Here is a 22,846-nt window from a genome sequence, read left to right as displayed (position 1 = left end):
TGTTTACGGAGGAGAATAATATAAAATTAAATAATGTTCAGTAAACTCTTCAGTTTCGAACTGGTAACCGAAACCATAGTCTCTTCCGTTAAGCCGCCAGCCGACAGAAACACACTTGCTGCCGTGACATTTTAACTTAGAAAGTCGATGCTAATGTGATTCTCCTTGCATTCAGCGAGAATGAAAATTACAGGAGTGAAGTGTCAGTAGTGTACAGTATAGGATAGACTTCTGTTTGTGTAATGCAACTTACGTTTCGATGAGAGTTACGTGTGTGTAGAGTCTGAATATTTTATGTTAATTTAGCTTTAATTCCACAGTTACAAATCTCTTTTCGTCTCGAGAGCGCGTTCTGTACTTTGGCAGTGCAAAATGCCACCCCAGTTCGCATCCACTTCCCCCCCCCCACTTCTCAGCCATGCTTCGTGAGACTGACAAGCATTTTCTAAGTGTCACTGAATGAAATTGTGAATTTATTAATTAGTTTACTTTCTGTAACAAAATTAAAACAATACAGCTCTCCAAAATGATCACTCAATTTGAGAAATGTTCGGAGTCATTTCAGTGTGACAACCAGCAAATGAATGGTCTTAGAACAGAACTTGGCACAAACTTACGTATACCCTCGACTACACGGTGGGTGAGTTTATTTGACAACTTAAGGAGATACAGCCATTCACTTGTACGTTAGATTGCCTTCTGTGACAGCAGAGATCACTTCCAGGGCTTTGTAACAAGAACGTTTGTGGGCATAATGACATCGCACACAATTTTCCCTAGCATTCGTTTTAACCCCTCTCATCAACAGTAATTTATTATTGCATCCGACATGTGCGAGAGGCATGACCATCCAAGGCATATCTGCAACTGCACATTTCTTTTTGGTTTAAACAGGAGTAGGAGTATTTGTGTTATTTACTATAGACACTCACTCATGGAGCTGAGCCCTTCTTGAGAAGCCGCATATTGTGCAACTACTCAAGAACTTCCCAACATTTTATGGAAGCCAAAGGTTAAATACCGTGTTCAGAAGAGCCCTCCACTGGTCCTTATCCTGAGCGAGATCAATCCAATCAATACCATCCCATCCTGTCTCTCTAAGATCCATTCTAATATTGTCCACCCACCTACGCCTTGGTCTTCCCAGTGGTCTCTTTCCTCTTGGCTTTCCCACCAATATCCTATATGAATTCCTCTTCACCCACATTCGTGCTACATACCCTGCCCATCTCATCCTCTTTTACTTAATAATTAATTATACTTGGAAAAGAGTACGAGTTATGAAGCTCCTCATTATGCAGTTTTCTCCAACCTCGTCACTTCATCTCTCTTCAGTCCAAATATTCTCCTCAAACGTCAGGCTCTCTTCCAACCACACGGCATTTCAACCCAGGAGAGCATATTCCTCACTATTAAATTTAGTTTCTTATTATATGCACATATGAGAGCAGCAGAAAAAAATTTCTATTTTTAATTAAAATTTGGAATGTTTTGTGAAATGATTTTAAAGAGAACCTCTTGACTGGAGTTTAAATGCATATCTTCCCCTGTCTGTAGATATGGGGCTATGATGATCGACATTTCAATAAGACGCTGTATGAGAATGTTGTTCATATGTGACACCCCTGTGTGATATTTATTTTTGACAACGACTTGAGCAAATGTGTTGCCACGTTCCGTTACAGCGTAGGGAACAGATACTGAACTATGCTAATTTTCACAAATGCTGGGGCCTCGAACAGTGAACATGCTACTGGAAGTTCACATGCCTTGTGGTAGCAGTTTACTCCCATATAGGCAATATTTTCTTGCGGTTTTGGACAAGTTCTGAATTTGCATAAATGTTAATTTGTGTAAATAATAGTTAGTCACATTTTCTTAAAGAGAATTAAATTTATAAATATCGTGTAATAATTTCGTAACTAAATTTAGCACAAGGACCTTACATTTCGTTTCTGTCGTGATATATTGTCACGTCTTATAGGGTGTGTGAGAATAGATGCGTTTAGATTGCTGGATTTATTGACCACTTACGGGTCGTACTACAAACAACTATAACACTATCGCTATTTCCACAATTTACGGTTCCCTGTTACACTCACTAGTGTCCTCAATCTATTACAGTCTCCACTATCCGTTTCCTGGCAACGGACCTTAACACTGGAACTATAACAGTCTCTACAGTACACGCAAAGCCTTCTCTTCACAGCCCGACTACCAGCTGAACTCATAACGTCATCTTCTCAGCCTCAGCTCTCGAATAAGTGATCACTTGGAACTCCGGAACTCGACTGCATGTTCTAAGTCTGAGTCTTATGTTACGACTGACGGTCAGTGGGCCAGTCTGTCTTGGAATAAAGCACCCATCTAGGGCTTACGATCAGATTTTTATTACTGTCAGACAGTTGCGGGTTTGTTGATGTGAGGCGTTCTTTCTGACGAGAGGACGGATCTGTCGTTTACAATTACTGCTGGCCCTCGTCAGCTCAGTCATTCTCGATCCCGAGTTCCGTGGGACTCGCGACCATATTTTACTGTCTCAGATTCGAGACTTCCCTTTTCGTCGCCTCCTACGACTCGCAGGGTAGCCTCCACACGGGATTGCTGCATATTCTGAACTGAATTCTCCTTTATAATCACTTTGCACGGACCGAATAGAAAACATCGTTCCCAACAATTCCTTGATTGTTGTTTGCGTATCCGTTGCCGCGGAAACCTCTTTACTGGGCCGTTTTCTAGCAATGGACGTCTCCTAGGGCTCCACTATTCCGGCCTTCATGCGTCATGTCACAATATTCTTCGTGGATTGCCAATTCTGTTGACTCCAATTTCAGTAAGAGTAAATAGAAGACGTAATATTGCACGGAAGAAACCTGTATCATTCTGTGCACATAAGGACATGATAGTACGATAGGAGCGTTTATGGTCATTTTATAGCGCAAATGACAATAGGATTTTTTTGGGGGGGGGATTTGACGTTCATACAGCGGTGACTGTGCAGAATGTTAGCTTTTGAGATATGATGACGTATGGCCCGATAGAAGTTCACAGACTTTTCGGAAGGACATACTGTCTCCATCTTCAGGGTCGTAGTTATGCTGACTTCATTCAGTCTGCTGTTTGCATCTTAATTGCTTAGAATATTTTAGCCCAAAATGTAGGGGCAGTAGTTCCCTACGAAACCTTCTCGAACTTATACCGGACTATACGGTGTCACATCCCAGAAGATAATACTCTTGAAAGAAATTGTTTTACTTTTACAAGATATACGTAGTAGTGTTATACATACATGGAGTAAAGGGTAAAGTTATCCCTGTGCTTAAGTAATTAAGCACTACGCCATGAAGGCTTATGTGGGAGTGGATGTATACATTCATATTTCCTTGACTTCGGCACTAGATGGAGGTGAGTGGTCAGATTAACGCCCAGGCTTCAAAATTATGAAACATTCTTAAATTTTACAGAGTTGTCACCATTGATTTNAAACCGGGATCGTGGTTCGAATCCCACTCAGGGCATGGATGTTTGTGTGCGTTTTTCTGTGTTTGTGTACAGGTAGAGGCCTTGCGACGAGCTGATCACCTGCCCAAGGAGTCCTATCGAATGTGTAAGATCTAGAAAAACCGAAGCGAACGGAGAAGTTCATGGAGGTAGGCCTAGGCCCACTGGGGGGCTGTAGTGCCAAGGAAAAAAAAATATTGGCAGGAGAAACCGAAGTACTTGGAGATAACCTGCCCCAGCGTAACTTTGTCCAACACAAATCCCTCTTGACCAGACCCGGGATCGAACCCGGGCCGCCTCGGTGGGAAGCCAGCGACTAACCATTTGAGCTATGGCGTGGCCATTCTGACACATTTTTGCCTAATATGAAATTCTTAAAAAAGAAACAACAACAACAACAACCAATGTTAACTGCATTTCTGCTTTATATAATAAAAGTCAATTCTAAGGGCGGACACGATAAATAGTTGGAATAATTTTTGGATTTGAAGCCGAAAAGAAGCCGAAGGAGAATGACACATTAATTTAATTCTACAACTCACAAACCATCTGGGTGGTATAAGTCATCTTCGCCACATTACATTTGTAGTTGATACAACGTCGTTAAGAAACCTGCGAATACGCATGATAATATACTATATATATATGTGTCGATTTTATTCCTGGTGAATTCATTTTGCTTCAAGATAGTTGAAAGAAATGAATTCCGTCAGTAACTTAATTTGCGTAGGCTTACCGATGTTGAGTTGAATGAGATACCTAGAGCTGAACCTTCTGGTACCGAGGGTGTTGAAATTCCCACTTAGAATGCACAAATCGCCATGTATTTATTGATTCCGGCAGAACTGATCCAAGTACGAAGTATGAAATGATGGTCTGAAGTCTTCAAATTTCTTCATTCTGTTTCTGTTGTTAGAGCAGTGGAAAGAGCCTATTGCGCCTATCTCTCCCTATATAAGGACAAATTTATGTGTTCCTTTTTGTTCTTTATGCATTTCACACCGTTGCACCAATTTCGATAAAATTAGCCATTACTGTAGAGTTCTCCTTCGGGAACGTTTTAGGTACTTGAAAACACCAAGTATCCCGGAAAAATTTTGAACCCCCCCCCCATAAAGAAATATTTCTCTTACGCCTCTAAAATCATTCGCTTTACTTCATTGAGGTTCCTTGCGATTGATATAACTTAATTGTGAGATATATACTTCCATTTTTTTCAAAAATAAACGGAAAATGTTATGGCACATATTTCATTCTGCGTGATTGAGAACATTGTACCAAGATTGTTAAATTAGCATAAGGGATACGATTGCATGGTTTACGTGTACAATTGTATTTAATCATTTTATTTCTAAACAAACGTGTTAGTTTATATATATATATACCATTAATATTCTGTACTTCATATTTATACCATTAAGATTCTGTCTCTTTTTCATTCATCTCTTGCTTCCTTCAAGCCCCTTGCTTCATGTCCTCCTGTGTAGCAAAGATAATATATACTCAGAGACGCCAATATGGAATTCATTCTTTCCTACCCGTTTGGTGTCAGAGTAAAACCTTGGTTTTGTATTCGGAATATTCTATTGAGAGCAGTGTCACGACTAAGGCAAATTGGTGAGACGGAAATATATAGTCAAGACCCCCGCGGGACCAGGAATCAAGAATGACTGTGCTGACGAAGACCAGTAACAGTTAACCGAAACAGAAACCGGAATAACTCCTTTAGAATTCCGGCCAGATTACTTAGTATACGTTTGGGGTTCTGAGTTACCGTCCTCAGCCCACGCAGTGAAGGCCGAGCTAGTGTCTTCAGCCATGTCACCGCCGCTTCGAGCCATTCGATATCTTGTAATCTCTCAACTTGAAAAACTGTCTTAAGAGATATAAGGAAATCAGTTTGCTTATTTTATATGCGTAGTGTTTTCTTAAGTATGATCATTTAAGACAGGAGGAACGTAGACTGAGGGTGTTTGAGAACAGGATGTTGAGAATATTTGGACCGAAGAGGGATGAAGTGACAGGAGGTTGGAGAAAACGGCATTATGAGGAGCTTCGTAACTTGTGCTCTTCTCCAAGTATAATTAGAATGATCGAGTCAAGGAGGATAAGATTGGCGGGGAATTTAGCAGGAATGGGGAAGAAGAGGAATGCATATAGGATATTAGTGAAAGCCAGAAGGAAGGGGACTACTGGAAGACCAAGGCGTAGGTGGGTTTACAATATTAAAATGGATCTTAGAGAGATGGAATGGTATGGTTTGGGTTGATTAGCTCAGGATAGGGACCAGTGGAGGGCTCTTGTGAACACCGTAATGAACTTTTGTGTTCAATAAAATGCTGGGAAATTCTTGAGTAGCTGCAGATTTGGCTTCTCCTCAAGAAGGACTCAGCTCCATAAGTAAGTAATTAAGTAAATAGTGATCATTTAATATAGTCGTTACGTTGTTACAAAATATTGATTATAATTCTCGACAAAATTTCCATACATCTGAATTTGACTTGTTTTTCAGTCATTTAATTATCCATTCTTTATTATTGGCACCTTATTATCCGAAAAGAAATAATATAATATTATCAATCACATTACTGTTAATTGTCTGAAATTGTATTATTTATGTAGCGATTAATAGCAGGAAGTCTTGCAAATGCACTCTGTGAGTAACATTAAAATGTTTGTCAGCTTTCAATTATTTTATTTTAACATATTAATTTCTTATCTGTAGGACATATCTGAAGGGTGCATAGGCAAGAACGCATTTCAAACAGTTAACAGCTCTGAGCTTTTCATATCTCATGATGTAACGCAGAATGAAAGAAGGACAAATAGGAAAGTGGAATGAGGACTTTTTGAATAAATTTCACAGAGTTTCTTCTTTAACTGTGATTAATTTTCCAGAAAGTTTTAATCACCAAATTTGACATATTCGACTTTTGTCCATTGGAAATGACAATTTTTGCAGTACAAATTCAACACGCTTTGTGGCTAGTTCTGTAATGGCTTTCTGCGTTCCAAAATGTTACCCGTTCAGTAGAATCCCAAACATTATAGTATTTTGGCTTAGAATGACCATTTAATGATTGACAGATTCGATTATTTAAATATTATAGATGTCATGCAAGCTGTCATGTTGTGGAAAAGCTGAAAATTTGCCTGCATGTATCAGAGAGAAAGTTCTCTACCGATCTCTGTGATCTGTTTTGTGTATTACGTCACCAGCGGTTATCCTGAACAGAGGGATTGAACCGCAGAAAGGAATGAAGGGGCACCTTAGAACTACGGTTATAATATATTTACTCTTGGTATGTAGCATATGGTCACGGTAGCCGAGCGGTCTAAGGCATGCACTGTCTTCGCTCGGTTGGAAACCGGAATCGTGGGTTCAAATCCCACTCAGGGCATGGATGTTTGTGTGCGTTTTTCTGTGTTTATGTACAGGTAGAGGCCTTGCGACGAGCTGATCACTCGCCCAAGAGTCCTACCGTATGTGTAAGATCTAGTAAACCGAAGTGAAACGGAGAGTTTCATGGAGGTAGGCCTAGGCCCAAACTGGGGCTGTAGTGCCAAGGAAAAAAAAAATGTAGCATATAGGGGGGACCGGCATAGCTCATAGACTCTGAGGTCCTCTTATCCTCGTATCCAGTGGGTACTGTGGCTCTTTCCCCGGAGTAAAGCGGCCAGCCCCTGAAACTGACCACTCACCTCTATCTAGCGCCGAGATAAAAATGGCGGAACTCTACCTCCACTCCCCCATACGTCTTCATGGCGTGATGCATAATTGTCTAAGCACAAGGACAACTTTACCTTTTAGCTTTATAACAGGAGCACATACTCGTAGTGTGATGTTACATTGCTTCTTTACGGGTCATAAGGTGCCGATAATATAGAAATAATAAATAAATAAATTACGTAAGAAATATTTTAATGTCACTCCAAGGTTGCATTTTCAAGTCTTCTTCTGGGTCATAAGGTCATAAGGTCTTCTTGCGGGTCATAAGGTGCCGATAATATAGAAATAATAAATAAATAAATTACGTAAGAAATATTTTAATGTCACTCCAAGGTTGCATTTTCAAGTCTTCTTCTGGGTCATAAGGTCATAAGGTCTTCTTACGGGTCATAAGGTGCCGATAATATAGAAAGAATAAATAAATTAATTACTTAAGAAACATTTTAATGTCACTCCAAGGTTGCATTTTCAGGTCTTCTTCTTATTATTCTCTCCCTAGACAATAACACTTCAGACTTTTAGCAACAATTACATGTTCGATCTTTTACAAAACAGGTTTACGTTTGGAGGTGTCTGACAGTGGCGTGTAACAATCTTCATAAATGACATCATGGACAGTGTCCAGCTTCCCAAATTTTTCTAACCACAATGTTTCGGGAATTAGTTCTTTTTCTTGGATTGAGAGGTTCTCAGAGAAGCCGCCATCAAGTGTACATTCTTCTGAGTTTAATGCCATGTGGTCTGGTGGAAGTTGACTGATGTTTAGGAGGAATGTAACATCTGCATCTTCACAGCCAAAGAGTAAGCCAAGCTTGGGCCCTGCTGCTTGGCCTCGCCCTAAAATGAATGTTGTACATTCATCCCAAATGACGGTGGACTTATGCTTGACTACACGGTGTTACGCTACAGAAGAGAGTACTTCTCATTGTTCTGCTTCCTTCTTCAGGTGATTGGAAAAATTAAGAAATCCCACACCTAGTCTAAGTATCCAAATCATTTGTCAAATTGAATTTAATACCGTTTTCGTCAAAGCCGCCATTGAACTGCATTCGAGGAGACTCGGTCCGGTTAACAAGTTTACAATCAATTTCTCTTCGGTCAACTTTGGCTCTTCAAATGATGCCTACTTTTCTTTGAAATTTTTCAAGCAGTATAGCGAGTGTGTACTTTCGTCATATTGTGCTATATATATTTCAGTGTTACAATTCTTGCTGTTTTTATATGCCAGGGAAATTAATATCTGAATTGGTTCGAAAATTTGTTCAAGCTTGTCCGTTTGCTTACCTTTCTTTTTTTTATCAGTAGTCATATAAATTTATAATCCAATACTACTTTTTACCACTTGTCATACATTCAGTAAACGCAATTTCCCCGTCTTTTCGTAAGTATGTTAATTTTATTGTCAGTTATGTTGTGTGCATATACTTTCTCAGATACCTCTTGCTATTTTCAGGCCATCACTCTCGAGAGAAGCAGAAACAGGCGATTTTATAAGTTTTGTTCTTCGTGTCTTTCTGTTTTCATGTCTTACTTCATTAATAATACACCTTACCACGTAAAAAACTGAAGTGAATAACAATTTATATAGAAATGTAAATCATTAAAATTATAAGCAAAGGACGCAACAGGAACCACGTAAAGAGCCCACTCGTTTCGTCGTTTGGCCGCGTAATAGTTTCAGCAGTACGTTGATAGTGTAGAGGCTGCCATATTCCCTTCTCACAGAAGTACACCACAATTGCGTAGTTACGTAATGGAGCAGTACTCTCTTCATCTTTGTCGCACTCACACTCTCTAATGGCAGAGAGTATATTCTGGTCTTTAAACGCGAGCTCAGATTTCGAAATGAGCCGATCAATAGTCCCACTGGCCTTGTACATCCTTCTAAATTATGTTAATAGCTATAAATTCGCATGCTTAAATCCAGGAGAAATGTCCGCTTGTCGAAACCATACGTCACATTACACATTCTTGCAGTGCTTGTCGCCGTCCATCAGATGTTTTATTATGTATGTTCATGTGTTCTCCCGTCAGCACAAGGAAGAGCTTGGTACAACACGAAATAAGCATTTTCTTATTTCTCATCTATGGATAACGCGAATCTTGACTTCACACACATGTTAATTTAAAGCAATAAAACTATCAAACTTTCTTGAAAATAAGAAGAAACCAGAACATAACAAGTAGATGATCGGTCGCGAGAAATCCCCATATGAAATGCGAAACATCATTATCGCGTTCAGATGAGTCTCTCACTAAATTATACCCAAATCCAGTTCCATTCATTTCACTATCTCAGAGTCCGTTTCTGTGACGTTCATTTTAATATTATCCTCCAATCTATGCTCGTATTTTCCATGTTCTCTTTAGCCTTTCTGATTAAAATAACTGTAATCTGGAACCAAGACGCTCTGTTGATTATGGACAGGTTTAAGTCTCGTACAAGATCATTCAATTCACTTACATTTATTAAATGGGCGTTTCTGAATTTGGTGATGTATGTTGTGTGGCAAGATCCATAGCATCTGCACCCGTTTATCTCTCACCCAAATCCATGTATATGTTGTCCTAAAGGTCCATATTTCTAGTCTGCGGCTACAGGTGACTTCTTATCGTGTGCCATAGAACTTGAAACTGATGGCAGGTTTAGGTGTTCGATGTAGCCTTTCTTCTTAGGTATGTGTCTAGGAACATAAGCAGGGCAGGGGTACCGAACCCAGGTTTGGTCGTACGACTTTCTGGAAATAACGGGTACAGCAACTGGTATTGCATGTCGTTTCCGTTAAGACAGACTGGGATTCACAGCACAGATACGAAGAGCCCAGTGTTTGTCGTTGTCACTGATTTTGCGTCCAAATGGTAGTTCATATGCCTTTTTCATCAAAGGCATTATTTTCTTCTGAGGCTGGAGATTTTATTGCCCACAGATACAGGGAAACACATCAGTGTTATTCACACACCGGCGTGAAATATTAAAATACAGAACTCAGATTAGCATATAAATATCAGTCACTTAACCAAGACTGAAAACCTTCCTCTCTAAAGTGATATTAGCAACTACATTCAGAATTTTTTCCTTTCTACTCAACACTCTAACAGTGAACTAAACCGAGACTTTTCTATTCTCACTTAAACTACCACTACTAGGACTAAACTCTGAGACTACGCCCACCGGTGTGTCCCAGCATCTGTTGTCTTGAGCACAGTGTTGTCGCACCCGTATCACTATTCAGAAATAGTAACGCATTTCTTTAAGGTTAGAAGCCTCCAGTACACTAACAACGTGGTATTATGCGTGCGCTCTCCAAACACAAGAATCCCGCTGAGCCTCAACTAGCGAAATTTTGCCTCATAAATTACCTTATTATGAAATATATAACACAGGGCATTTCTAAGAAAAATATGGGTGACAGAGAAGCAACAGTATCTTATCTGGGAATCTGCAGTACAAAAAACAAACTCCGTGGCCTGTAGTCCGCAAGAGAACTATACCGATCGAGCGACCGCCGCTTGTCGGCGAAGTTAGTGCCAACTTTTGCGTCTTGGGTGTCGCGTGGTCAGCGCAACGGCTCCCCACGGCCGTTAATCTCGGTTTTCTAGACCGGAGCCGCTATTTCCTCGAAATAGCTCCTCAGTTATCCTCATGATGCTGAGTGGACCCCGTTCCAGACCCACTACTTCTCAGAAAATCTGGTAGCTCCGGTAATCGAAACCGGGACCTCTGGATCTGTAGCCAGAAACTCTGACCACTAGACCACAGAGGCGATCTAATCTCTAGTACAGTTCTCTAAAATACAGCTCATTTCGCCAGGAAGTGAAACTTTTTTTTTGGTTACAATATTTAGTTATAATTAATAATACGAGTATTCTTAAAATACATATGACTAATTAATGTTTGTCAATTGTGGATTAAATTCAAGGTCTGGAAATTATTTCATATTCTCTCAGACAGTGCCTCAAGGGTCCATGTATACTCATACATATATTCGTTATTAAGAGAACATTTGATCTTAGGAATCCACGATTACTTACGATAAATTATGCTCCATACACATGAAGAACCTTAACATTTTTAATAATGCCTGTTCGTTCCCAGGTACTTCATTTGGACAGTGTTCATTGTCTGTCTCAAAAACTTTTCGGTTGTTAGATTTGACTCTGTCCCTTGGTAAAAGAAATTGTAAGGGTATCTATTCTGAGAGGCACAGTAGATAAACATGTTCCGTAACGAAACGTAAAAATGAAATATTAAAATCCTTACTGTGAAATATATGTCGAAATAAATAATGTACAACCATTTTAGATGCCATCAGGTCCGGTGAGACAGCACCGGCGAATCAAGCGTCCTTCCGAGGAGGCATGAACCCCTTTTGTTTTCTATGTTTTGTTAAATGGAAATTAATTTATACTCATCTTTTAGTCAAATCATGACCACCAGTTCTGCAGTATTCTAAACACAGTGTGCAACAGTGCAAATAAAACTGTCTTAAGCATTACGACACAGAATATGGTTTTCGTCCCAATACTTGGAAATTTCGTGCCATTGAGTCAGCGTATGATCTGAGAAAGTTTGTATATTTATAACTAAGGGAAGGATCGGCTGACTTTTTCTTTATATTGGACGACCTGCAAGCTAGCGCCAGTCCTGCTAGTGCCCTTCCTTACACCAGAAACCTGTGCAGATTTCTGACACAGGCAATGAATAATGTCCATTGAAAATATTCCCACGCAAGACTGGGCTATACTCCACCCGTTTAGAGCCACATGTCAGTTCTGAGGCGAAGCCTTCCATACTTTCACTACAGTTTATTTAGAACTATCATGTGAAATTGCACCTGACAAAGAGTTGGAAATGTTCTTGAACTTGAATTTAATTTAATTTTATACCGCATAGCAATTCGGACTTGGTTCACAGTACCCTTTCGGAGATTATGAAAGAGGCTTTCTTTTACGAAAATCAAACATTTATTTTCTCTCGTCACTGTATTAAATTGAGAGTCTGAGGGAACACTTCTAAATATTGAAACGAAATGTGGTGAGTAAATTTTAGCGTGTCAAGTATCGCGTTTTGTGTCTGAAAGCCTGTGGAGTGGAACAGAGAAGTTCCATGCCGTACTGTGACATGCACAGGTGGTCCATTACATTTTTCTCAGGTAGCTGCAGAAAACATGTATTTTGTTGTGAATGTCCAAAATAAGGTAGATATCATAAAACGATTTGCAGAGCGTCGAGGGAGATAATTATAACTTTCTTTCATAATTTTACTAGAGGATAAATCAGTTTTCTGGGAGGTGATTGCAGTTAGCGCTTCTTCGCTGAAATACTCACTTCCGGCTTAAGCAGTCAGATTATTGAAGTTAATAGAAATGAAATCAAATTATATGTGTGTTTGTGTGTAAGGGGTGGACGATAAGATGCGGGCCTCGCACCGCGACCTTGAATGATCTATTGTGCTTCCCCTTTGGATTAACCCTTTATTAATCCTACACTTCGAATGAGATGTAGGACTTTATTTATGGGGGCATCATAAAAGTCACTTGGTTCCATGAAGGACTGACCCAGGAAAATCAGATTATAAGTTTATCTACAACTCTTTGATTTTCGCTGGTTTTTCACTACATTAAAAGTAAGATGTTGCATGTATTTCTTTGTCATGAAGTAATATCCCAGGGAAGTATTAAGTCGTTATAAGAGTACAGTGGGAATGCCATGCAGAACTCATAACAACATTATATATATATATTTTTTTTTTCGTTCAGTAGGATTTTTCCTCATACATGTTTATTGAAGTAATGAGGCGTTCGGTTTTTACTGTGAAATTAATATACTGTATTAAATATATTGCAATTAGTTACACATGTTTTATGCAGTTCATTTTCACATTTTTCCATATATTTACACGCCTAATTTAATGCGGTTTCCAACATTTGTACAATACATATTCTGCACTACTATGCGAATAACTACATGCGAAGTGAGTGGTTACGGGGACGACCGCATTCTTAAGGGTCTTTCAGTATTAGGAGTTACTTTCATCTACATATGTAATTCAATTCAATTCAATTCAATTCTTTATTATTAATGTGCCGAGTCAACAGCCGCAAGGCCAATTACAGACACAGCACAGTGCAGATGAATGAATTACATTAAGACAAACTTATTAAAAGTCAAATACAAATTACAAGTAAGTACTTGGAAGAAATAATAATGAATGTGTATAATAATAAAGATACAAATAATCCAGACTCTTTCTTACTACTTGTATATAAAAATAATAAACAGATTTCTTCTGTCATAATTTGAAGCGCTATTCTCAATGCAACACTAAAATACAAAGTGGCAGAAATTATGTTACCATGTACACCTACCAGAAAAATGAATAAATGTTACAGAATATACATTTAAATTTCTTCGCATATGTCTAAATATTTCATAAAAGGCAATGGGTTTGCGAACGAAGTATGCTACGTTTCAAAGCAATTTCAGTGAAAGGTAGTCACATTAAAAGTTGCCGTTGGTTATAAAGAGAAGCGCTAACTGGAGCGTGGCTGCAAAGGCGGGAAAAAGCATACAGCGCCTCTGTTGCATATTCTCTAAACTCTGAAGAGTGACAATGACATTTATAACTTAACGGAATAGTCCATTCTTTGTCGAGTCAAGTTATTTATGGTCGAATAATCTGCTTCACATTCTGAAGTTTCACAAATCAGGTTCGGAAGTTTAAAGTTTCGAAGTTATGTTCAGCTACACAGCACGTATTCCAAATATTGCAGTTAAAATCCGACGCGAATCTTTCATTAGACGCAAACTTTCTTATATCCACTCCCGATAAATACACGTATATGTCTATTTCGTATTTCAGCAAGCCAAGGAGTTCGCATTTCAGTTACGATAATATTTAATGTTATTTTTCTTGTTATCCTATGCATTTTATATTCGTCATTAGTTATATTTACAGGAGTGATAAACATGTCACACATGAAAGTAAAGGGAATTACAATTTGAAGATAAAACTTCTGCACACAAAATTTTTATAGAGATATTTCATACACCTGTCTAGGACATGCTTTTCAATTAAACGCAGTTTTACAGTATAACGCGAGTTTTGGGCATAAGGAATTTAACGGATTGCTAAAACGGCATTTTTTAGATTTAGCACTTTAACCTTTTTATGTTAATATTCTGTCATAGATTCGAACACAAGACGATATCCCTCCACACATTTTCCCACAATACAGCTACATTCAGAGATCTGGTTGGTTTATAAAAAACATTATGGACGGTCACTCAGCACATCAGACTTCGTGGAGCTGGCGTCTTTTCCTTTCTTTAACATTGTCCATGTTCGTACTCTTTCCTGTTCTTTGTTCCTTGCGACTGTAAACTGCGAACTCCAGACAGACTCTGATCTGAACTGGCTCCCAACTTCTTCTGGCAGCTTCTATCTAAGTAACTCATAATTTCCCTTCACAATTTAAATACGACCATTTGAAAATAATCCCAATATCTCTCTGAAGATAATGTAGGAATTGTTGATAGTCGTCGTGAATTGTGTTTTTCCTTTTAGTTTCCAGATATGTGCATTCTATATGTTTTCCTTTTGCGCTACAGCCCCGATTTGGACCTTGGCCTACCTCTATGAAACTCTGCGTTTCTCTTCGATTTTCATGTTAACACTGATTTTATGAGTTAAGCTTGAAAACACAAAATTTCAGACATCTTCTGTTCTGCAACTTGTTTTACACTGTCACCAAATAAATAAGAGCAACTTATAAGTATTCATGTCATTATTCTGTCATATATTAGGCCAACGCTTTCAAATATTTTCATAAGTGGTCTTCCTAACCTTTTCTTCCTCCCTCTAGGTTTGCATTCTGTCATAACCTCTTCTGGAATTCTTAAACAATTTTTGACGAAACTAATCAAGATCAGACGCGTACATATTCCCTTTTTGCTGCATTAAACAGTCAGTGCCTCAAATATCACGATGAAGTATAAGTTTATGGAGCGCCTGTTTTCTGACGTCACTTAGGAAGGAGAATGTTGAAGCGAATCTGAGTCCTGCAAAATACAGAACTGCGTCCCACGAAAAACTGCTCTGCTGATGTTGGCAGTTGCCATTGTGCCTGCGGGGTTGTATTGACCTTACATCATTTCAGTAAGTTTGTACTAGTACCATTTTCATGATATGAGAGTAAGCAAGCTCCAAGGCTGAAGCCTGTCCTTGGAATTGTATGAAAAATTTATGCTGCATTTAGAGATCAAACAGGCAAAGCTGCGGACTGAACTGTACTTACTAGTAGATCGGTAGTTGAAATGAACAGAAGTTTTATAAGCCGCGCCGTAGCTCAAGCGGTTAGTCGCTGGCTTTCGACCGCGGCGGCCCGGGTTCGATCCCGGCTCTGGTCAAATGGGATTTGTGGTGGGCAAAATGGCGCTGGGGCGAGTTTTCTCCGAGTACTTCGGCTTCCATTGCCAATCTTCATTCCACCAAATTCTCCATCATAATCACCCGGGGCAGGCTACAGTAGGCCAATCAGTGGCCGCCGTGTCGAGTGGACCCAGTTGGACTCCACCCCCCCTCTAAGCGAATTAAAAAAAAAATTTTCTTATCCGGAGTAAAAGTTGTTCAGGTTTTATTCCCTATAGATGGTATAAATAGAACAGTCCTTGCACTCAGATGATCAGCGTAAAGATCCTTGAAATCATAGTGGTATATGACTCTGCAGGCATACACTCTGTTGCCTTAAGCTCACGCAATATCCAGAGAATGAACAAGGCACTAAATTTATAGTTAATTTTATGAAACAAATTAATAATTTTAAATTTTTCTGCATAATAAACTATTTCATATTTATAAAGTTTCTCTTTAGTATAAAAGTTTAATTAATTCCGTCCAGTGTGAGTTTTTTCCCTCCTTCTTAATATTTCATTCTTAACATGTTCCGGTCTTATAGACCATTTTCAGAAAGATATCATTAAAAAGGAGGAAAGGAAACTCAATCAGTCACACTTGACGGAATTAGTTAACCTTATGTAATATTGTGTAAATTTTGAGGTTTTCACGGCGATGACTATGAAGAAAGTCATCTTCTGGGTTTAGGCGCCGTGTATTCTTCCTTTTGGCCGACGTTTCGGAGGAACGTATCGCCTCCATCTTCAGAGCAGGTGAATGGCTTGGAGTGCAGAGAGCAGTAGCTGTCGGCCAAAACGAAGAATACACGGCGCCTAAACCCAGAAGACGACTTCCTTATGTAATATTGTTAGTGTGATGGAACAGGATGAAACAAATCAAACTTTCTATGTAGATTCCAACCATTTTCGAAGGGATAAAAATGTCAATATTTCGAAAGAGAGAGGGGTAACATCTGCAGCGTCATTAATTTGTCATTATGCGTTACTTGATTCAGTGCGTTTTTTTATTTAACGACACTTTACAGATGACTTGAGTTACATGGCAATAACCGAAAGGATGATGATTGAACGATGAATTGGCAAGGACTTGACAGGGAGCGATAGTGGTCGAATTTGAAATGCCAGTCTCAGAACTCTTCCATAAGAGATGACAGAAAGAGCAACAATTGTTAGAACAATTCGCTTCGTGGGGTAAAATCGAAACCAACTTAGCAGGGACGAAACTGAAATGCACTTCGGCTTCCATTTAATGTCATCAGTGCAAGGATAAGGGCCGCGCCATAGCTCAAGCGGTTAGTCGCTCGCTTCCCAACGCGGCGACCCGGGTTCGATCCCGGGTCTGATCAAGTGGGATTTGTGGTGGACAGAGTGGCGCTGGGGTGGGTTTTCTCAGAGTACATCGGTTTCCCCTTCCAATCTTCATTCCACCAAATTCGCCATCATCATAATCACCCGGGGCAGTGTACAATATTCCAATCAGTGGCCGCCGTGCCGAGTGGACCCGGTTGGACTCTCCACCCCCCCCAGTAAGCGAATTTAAAAAATGCAGGGATAATATATGAACAGGAAAGTGACAATGTAAGGCAGAAACAGTTATATAGAATTCTTAATACATAGAGCAAAACTAGTTTTAATAAAGTATGTGAAATAAAGTATATTTGTTCTCCCTAATAATGCATATAGAGAGCATGGAAACGAAACTTAGCGAATTCAAGGACTTTGCTTTGCATGGAGTCGAGGGGTGGGCTTGAGAGACATGTATATATACATAACTTCCATTTGGATTAATTGAAAATGTAAATCCAACAAAGACAGAATGAGAATTCCATGGACAGTCAGTCCGCATGCCAATAGGAAATGCTGTATTATACGGTCCATTTCTCAAAACAAGTTTGAATTATTAGATAAATGACCCTCTATAATTCCCACCAATTCATCCTATATTTCAACCAGTGTTGCGAAGAGTCGTGCCAAATCAATCTCATTCAACCCGCTGCCACATCTAACGTAATAAATGGCGCGTGGAAAAGGACGCAAATTAAAACGATAATGATTCGTATAGGTCGGCCTTCAACTTGTCTCTGTCGAGAATGACAAAGCCTTAATTGCTATATCTGTGTACTCGTATGCAGTTAACCGGACTTGGATACGGACTGTGAACATGTATTTCCAGCATTTTATAAGATGCAGTCCGTGACTGTGTAAGCAGAAGGCACGAGTCAAATTCTTCTTTTTTCTAAGGTACGAATTTGTTAAATGATTTTGAAACAGTCTGTTTCCTCTTAATGCGAACCTGTATAATATTAGGCAGGCTGTATATACGGCTTCTTGCACTGTCTTACGGGCAGAGCAGACTCGCGAAACTCCAGCAACTAAAGAATGACAGAACCATAAATAAGGCTATAACCGATTAATTACTCTAAATAGATTCCTTCTTCTGATGGAAGTTTCATTAATATGCTCACAAGTACCGGCCAATAGACACAATCCTGAACCAGCTGATTGCACACTTCTCTCACTCAATTTTATTGAAATACGTTTTAATATTATTCTGTCATTTCCTCTTAGGTCGTCCAGATGTCTTATCTCTTGAAGTTTCGTGAATAAAATTTAGGATGCATTTATTGTTCCTCCAGACGTTCTCTTTAATTCATCTTGATTCGATCCGTTTAATGTCTGATGAGACCGAATGGGCTAGCGTAACCGTAACGATATAGAGTCGTGTTCAGGACGTGCCCCATTTGAATTTCGGGCCAGATATCGGATATTCTGACTGAGGTTTTCCTGCATTTCCTCTCAATCTCATCCTCAAGTACGCCGCATTTAATGAATATTTCAAGTCACCGTACTTATTAACTACGAAATGTTAATATATATACGCGATTTTGACTTTTTTTTATTGCTAGTGGGGTGAGACTAAGTCCCTTGTACTGCAGCCACTTGTGGCATTTTGTACCAGTCCCTGATGATAGGTGAGGATGATTGTGGAGCAATTGGTGGAATGAAAATTGGCAGGGGAAATCGAAGTACTCGGAGAAAACCTACCCCAGCGCCACTTTGTCCACCACAAATCCCACTAGACCAGATCCGTAATCGAACCCGGGCCGCCGCGGTGGGAAGCCAGCTGCTAACCGCTTGAGCTACGGCGCAGCCCATATATAGGTGATAGCTCAGTCAGTATAATTACTAGGTTATGGGGTATATGACAGAACAATCGGGGTTTGATTCCCTGCAGGGACATGAGATTTTTCTTTTCTCCATAACGTCCAGACGAGCTCTGGTGCCCGCCCATTCTCCCATGCAGTGGATACCGGCAGCTGTACTGTACCTCCACCCCTTGCGTTTTCATGGCCTGATGCTTAGTTAATTAAGCCCAGAGGTACTTTCACCTTCACCTTTTTAGTAATTATGTACAAAATGTTGCTTGAACTGTGTGTATGAGTGAAACGTGAACGGAAATTTGGAATATAATTCTAAAGAGAATTTTCTTACCTGAAAGAGAAGAACTGACAGCAGCAGAGGTTACTATAAGGCGAGGCACTTCGCAATGCAAATCCCTCACTTAGTACCGTAATTTTCTTTTAGTTTTCTGTGAGTGGGGTGAGATTGAGTCCACTTGCTACGTCAGTTGCTGTTTCGCCTATTGTACCAGCCCCAAATGATAGTTTAGAGTGTGGAGCAGTCGGTGGAATGATAATTGGCAGGAGAAACCGAAGTACTCTCAGAAAACCTGCCCTAACGCCACATTATCCACCACAAATCCCTAATGACCTGCCCTGGGATCGAACCAAGGCCGCCGCGGTGGGAAGCCGGCGACTAAACGCCTGAGCTATGGCGCGGTCTAATCATTCACCTAATACAAACGCTATTCGACTCCATATCGAAACATATCTGTATATATCCATTTGCTTTGTTGCATTTTCCTACGCATGTAGAGAGGCAATGTGACGGACAAATCCCTCGTCAGAAGAATACCATGAAATGTCTATAAAACATTCATTGTTTCGTCATCTTTTCTAAATGGGAATATACCAAAAGTCCTTAACTTGGAAGCCTGAAGACGAGAGCGTGTTATATTGGAGAGAGCAGGCATAAATCAAGGTGGGACAAATGGACGGAATGCGTCTTTTAGAAGAGCCATCTAGCGCCGTGACTCATCGCATCTGGTAATATTGTGAACTCGGATATTGGTCAAGTGCAAGCAGTGCACTGTAATCGGTGCTAACTTCATTTGAACTGTGCTGCATATCACATGCATGTTCCAGCATTTGTATTTGGCACTGAGTCTGTTACTCTAAACGCAACGGAAGGACGCCTAAACTGATAAAAAATAACATGGGAATAATCATAAAACGAAAACAAGAAGCTTTGGAAAGAACCAGTCGCCTAATGAACATACTGAATACAGACATTACACTTTCTTATGGGAATGTGCTGAAACAATTATGCCTACCTTATAACATAGCTCTGAAGTACTTCACGTTCTCAAGATGATGATTTTGAACAGTCCTATCTTCCACGCTATAACGCCGTTCATTCCATTGAAAGTCAACCTACATTTCGGAGGAGCACTTCGCTTTCTTCTTCAAGGTCGAACATTGATCCAAGAAAATAACCAACATGAAGCAGGTGTAAGCCAAGCAAGAAACAGCGATGAAACAGAAAGCAAGCAGCGTTCTCCTTGCTACCATTCCGCCTTCCTTCCGCTGACTTTCAACGGACTGCATGTCGTTATATTCCAGAAGAAATGATTCCTCAACATAACTGGTTTCGTGACTGATCGGTGGGTACCCCGGTAAAGATCTGCATGAATGTAATATAAAGCAGATACAGAGAGGCCGCCGAAGGCAGACTAATTTGAATATTGGTGTCAGATTTACGGAACGGAAGTATTACCAGACAGTCTTTTGGTGTTTCTCCCTGATTCTCTGCCACGCATCTCAATCGGTCCATGTAAACAATATTACGAGCTTCAACTTCTGATTCTGCTCGTAATTGCTATAAACTCTGATTGATAACGTACAATGATAACAGAGTACTTGTTACTGAACTAGAAGTTAACTTCCGAATAACTGATCAGTTGTACAAAACTGTATGCACTAGCCCTATCCTGGACCTAAGTTTGGACGATAAATATAAGAACTAAATTTTTGACTTAAGAACATATGCCTAAGTGCGCAAATCAAGCAAGAAACCACAATGAAGCAGGTAGCAAGTAGGTTTGGATTGTTCTACCCTGAAGATGGAGGCGATATTTTCCTCCGAAACGTCTGTTGACGTTCAACGGCCTACACGGCGTTATTTTCCAGAAGATCGACCTCTTCGTAACCAGCNAACTATATGCACTAGCCCTATCCTGGACCTAAGTTTGGACGATAAATATAAGAACTAAATTTTTGACTTAAGAACATATGCCTAAGTGCGCAAATCAAGCAAGAAACCACAATGAAGCAGGTAGCAAGTAGGTTTGGATTGTTCTACCCTGAAGATGGAGGCGATATTTTCCTCCGAAACATCTGTTGACGTTCAACGGCCTATACGGCGTTATTCTTCAGAAGATCGACCTCTTTGTAACCAGTGCTGTGAGAACCCCAAATCCTTTCAAAAGTTGTTTACAAGAATACAGTATCACTGAACTGAATATGCATACATTAAGACATTTCACCGTTGTTACCAGTGAGCCAATTGTTTCAGTTTGTTATCTCGATGTGGTTATGTATGGCAATCGATCCAAGTCGTCAAGTCGTTCTCAACTGAACCACAATGGGTTGTCGCAGTGGTTGGTACGTCACACTAATATTGCTCATATTCAATTGTCTGAGGCACCTGTGCTGGTTGTGGGGCTATGCTACAAGCCGGAAGGTCGCGGGTTCAAGTCCCGATAATGTTATTGGATATTTTTCAACTGACTTAATCCTCCCAGCCGCACTATGGCCCTGGGGTTTACTCAGCCTCTAACAGAAATGAGTACCAGAAATTAATTAAATAAATTTCCTGGGGGGTAAAGCGCGGCCGGCGCGTAAGGCTGACAACCTTACCGCCAACTTTGAGCCGATTATCTAGATAGTGTGGTACCCTCAACGTCTCACAACCCTATGGGCCTTCACGGCCTGTTACAGGGGTAGCTTTGCTTTACTTTACCTATGCAACATTTATGGAGTTGGTTATACTCTCCACTTCAAGTGATGGTTTCCGTTAACTCTTTTGAAAACTGAGAAAGTTGAAAGTGATCACCATAATAGTCTGGNTAACCAACATGAAGCAGGTGTAAGCCAAGCAAGAAACAGCAATGAAACAGAAAGCAAGCAGCGTTCTCCTTCTTACCATTTCGCCTTCCTTCCGCTGACTTTCAACGGACTGCATGTCGTTATATTCCAGAAGACATGATTCCTCAACATAACTGGTTTCCTGACTGATCGGTAGGTACCCCGGAAAAGATCTACATGAATGTAATATAAAGCAGATACAGAGAGGCCGCGTAAAGCCGCCGAAGGCAGACTGATTTGAATATTGGTGTCAGATTTACGGAACGGAAGTATTACGAGACAGTTTTTTGATATTTCTCCCTGATTCTCTGCCACGCATCTCAATCGGTCCATGTAAACAATATTACGAGCTTCAACTTCTGATTCTGCTCGTAATTGCTATAAACTCTGATTGATAACGTACAATGATAACAGAGTACTTGTTACTGAACTAGAAGTTAACTTCCGAATAACTGATCAGTTGTACAAAACTGTATGCACTAGCCCTATCCTGGACCTAAGTTTGGACGATAAATATAAGAACTAAATTTTTGACTTAAGAACATATGCCTAAGTGCGCAAATCAAGCAAGAAACCACAATGAAGCAGGTAGCAAGTAGGTTTGGATTGTTCTACCCTGAAGATGGAGGCGATATTTTCCTCCGAAACATCTGTTGACGTTCAACGGCCTATACGGCGTTATTCTTCAGAAGATCGACCTCTTTGTAACCAGTGCTGTGAGAACCCCAAATCCTTTCAAAAGTTGTTTACAAGAATACAGTATCACTGAACTGAATATGCATACATTAAGACATTTCACCGTTGTTACCAGTGAGCCAGTTGTTTCAGTTTGTTATCTCGATGTGGTTATGTATGACAATCGATCCAAGTCGTCAAGTCGTTCTCAACTGAACCACAATGGGTTGTCACAGTGGTTGGTACGTCACACTAATAT

General features: G+C 39.9%; 1 protein-coding gene across 1 annotated transcript in view; it reads right to left on the bottom strand.

Annotated features, from left to right (window-relative positions):
• Positions 1-22,846, bottom strand: part of LOC111865146 (limbic system-associated membrane protein) — a 239,771-nt gene that overhangs the window by 214,291 nt on the left and 2,634 nt on the right. The gene's annotated exons all lie outside the window — the stretch shown is intronic.

This window comes from Cryptotermes secundus, unplaced genomic scaffold (assembly GCF_002891405.2).
Source record: "Cryptotermes secundus unplaced genomic scaffold, Csec_1.0 scaffold92, whole genome shotgun sequence".
Taxonomy (NCBI): domain Eukaryota; kingdom Metazoa; phylum Arthropoda; class Insecta; order Blattodea; family Kalotermitidae; genus Cryptotermes; species Cryptotermes secundus.
The sequence above is the reverse complement of the archived record's forward strand: the minus strand, read 5'-3'. Positions and strand labels throughout refer to the sequence as shown.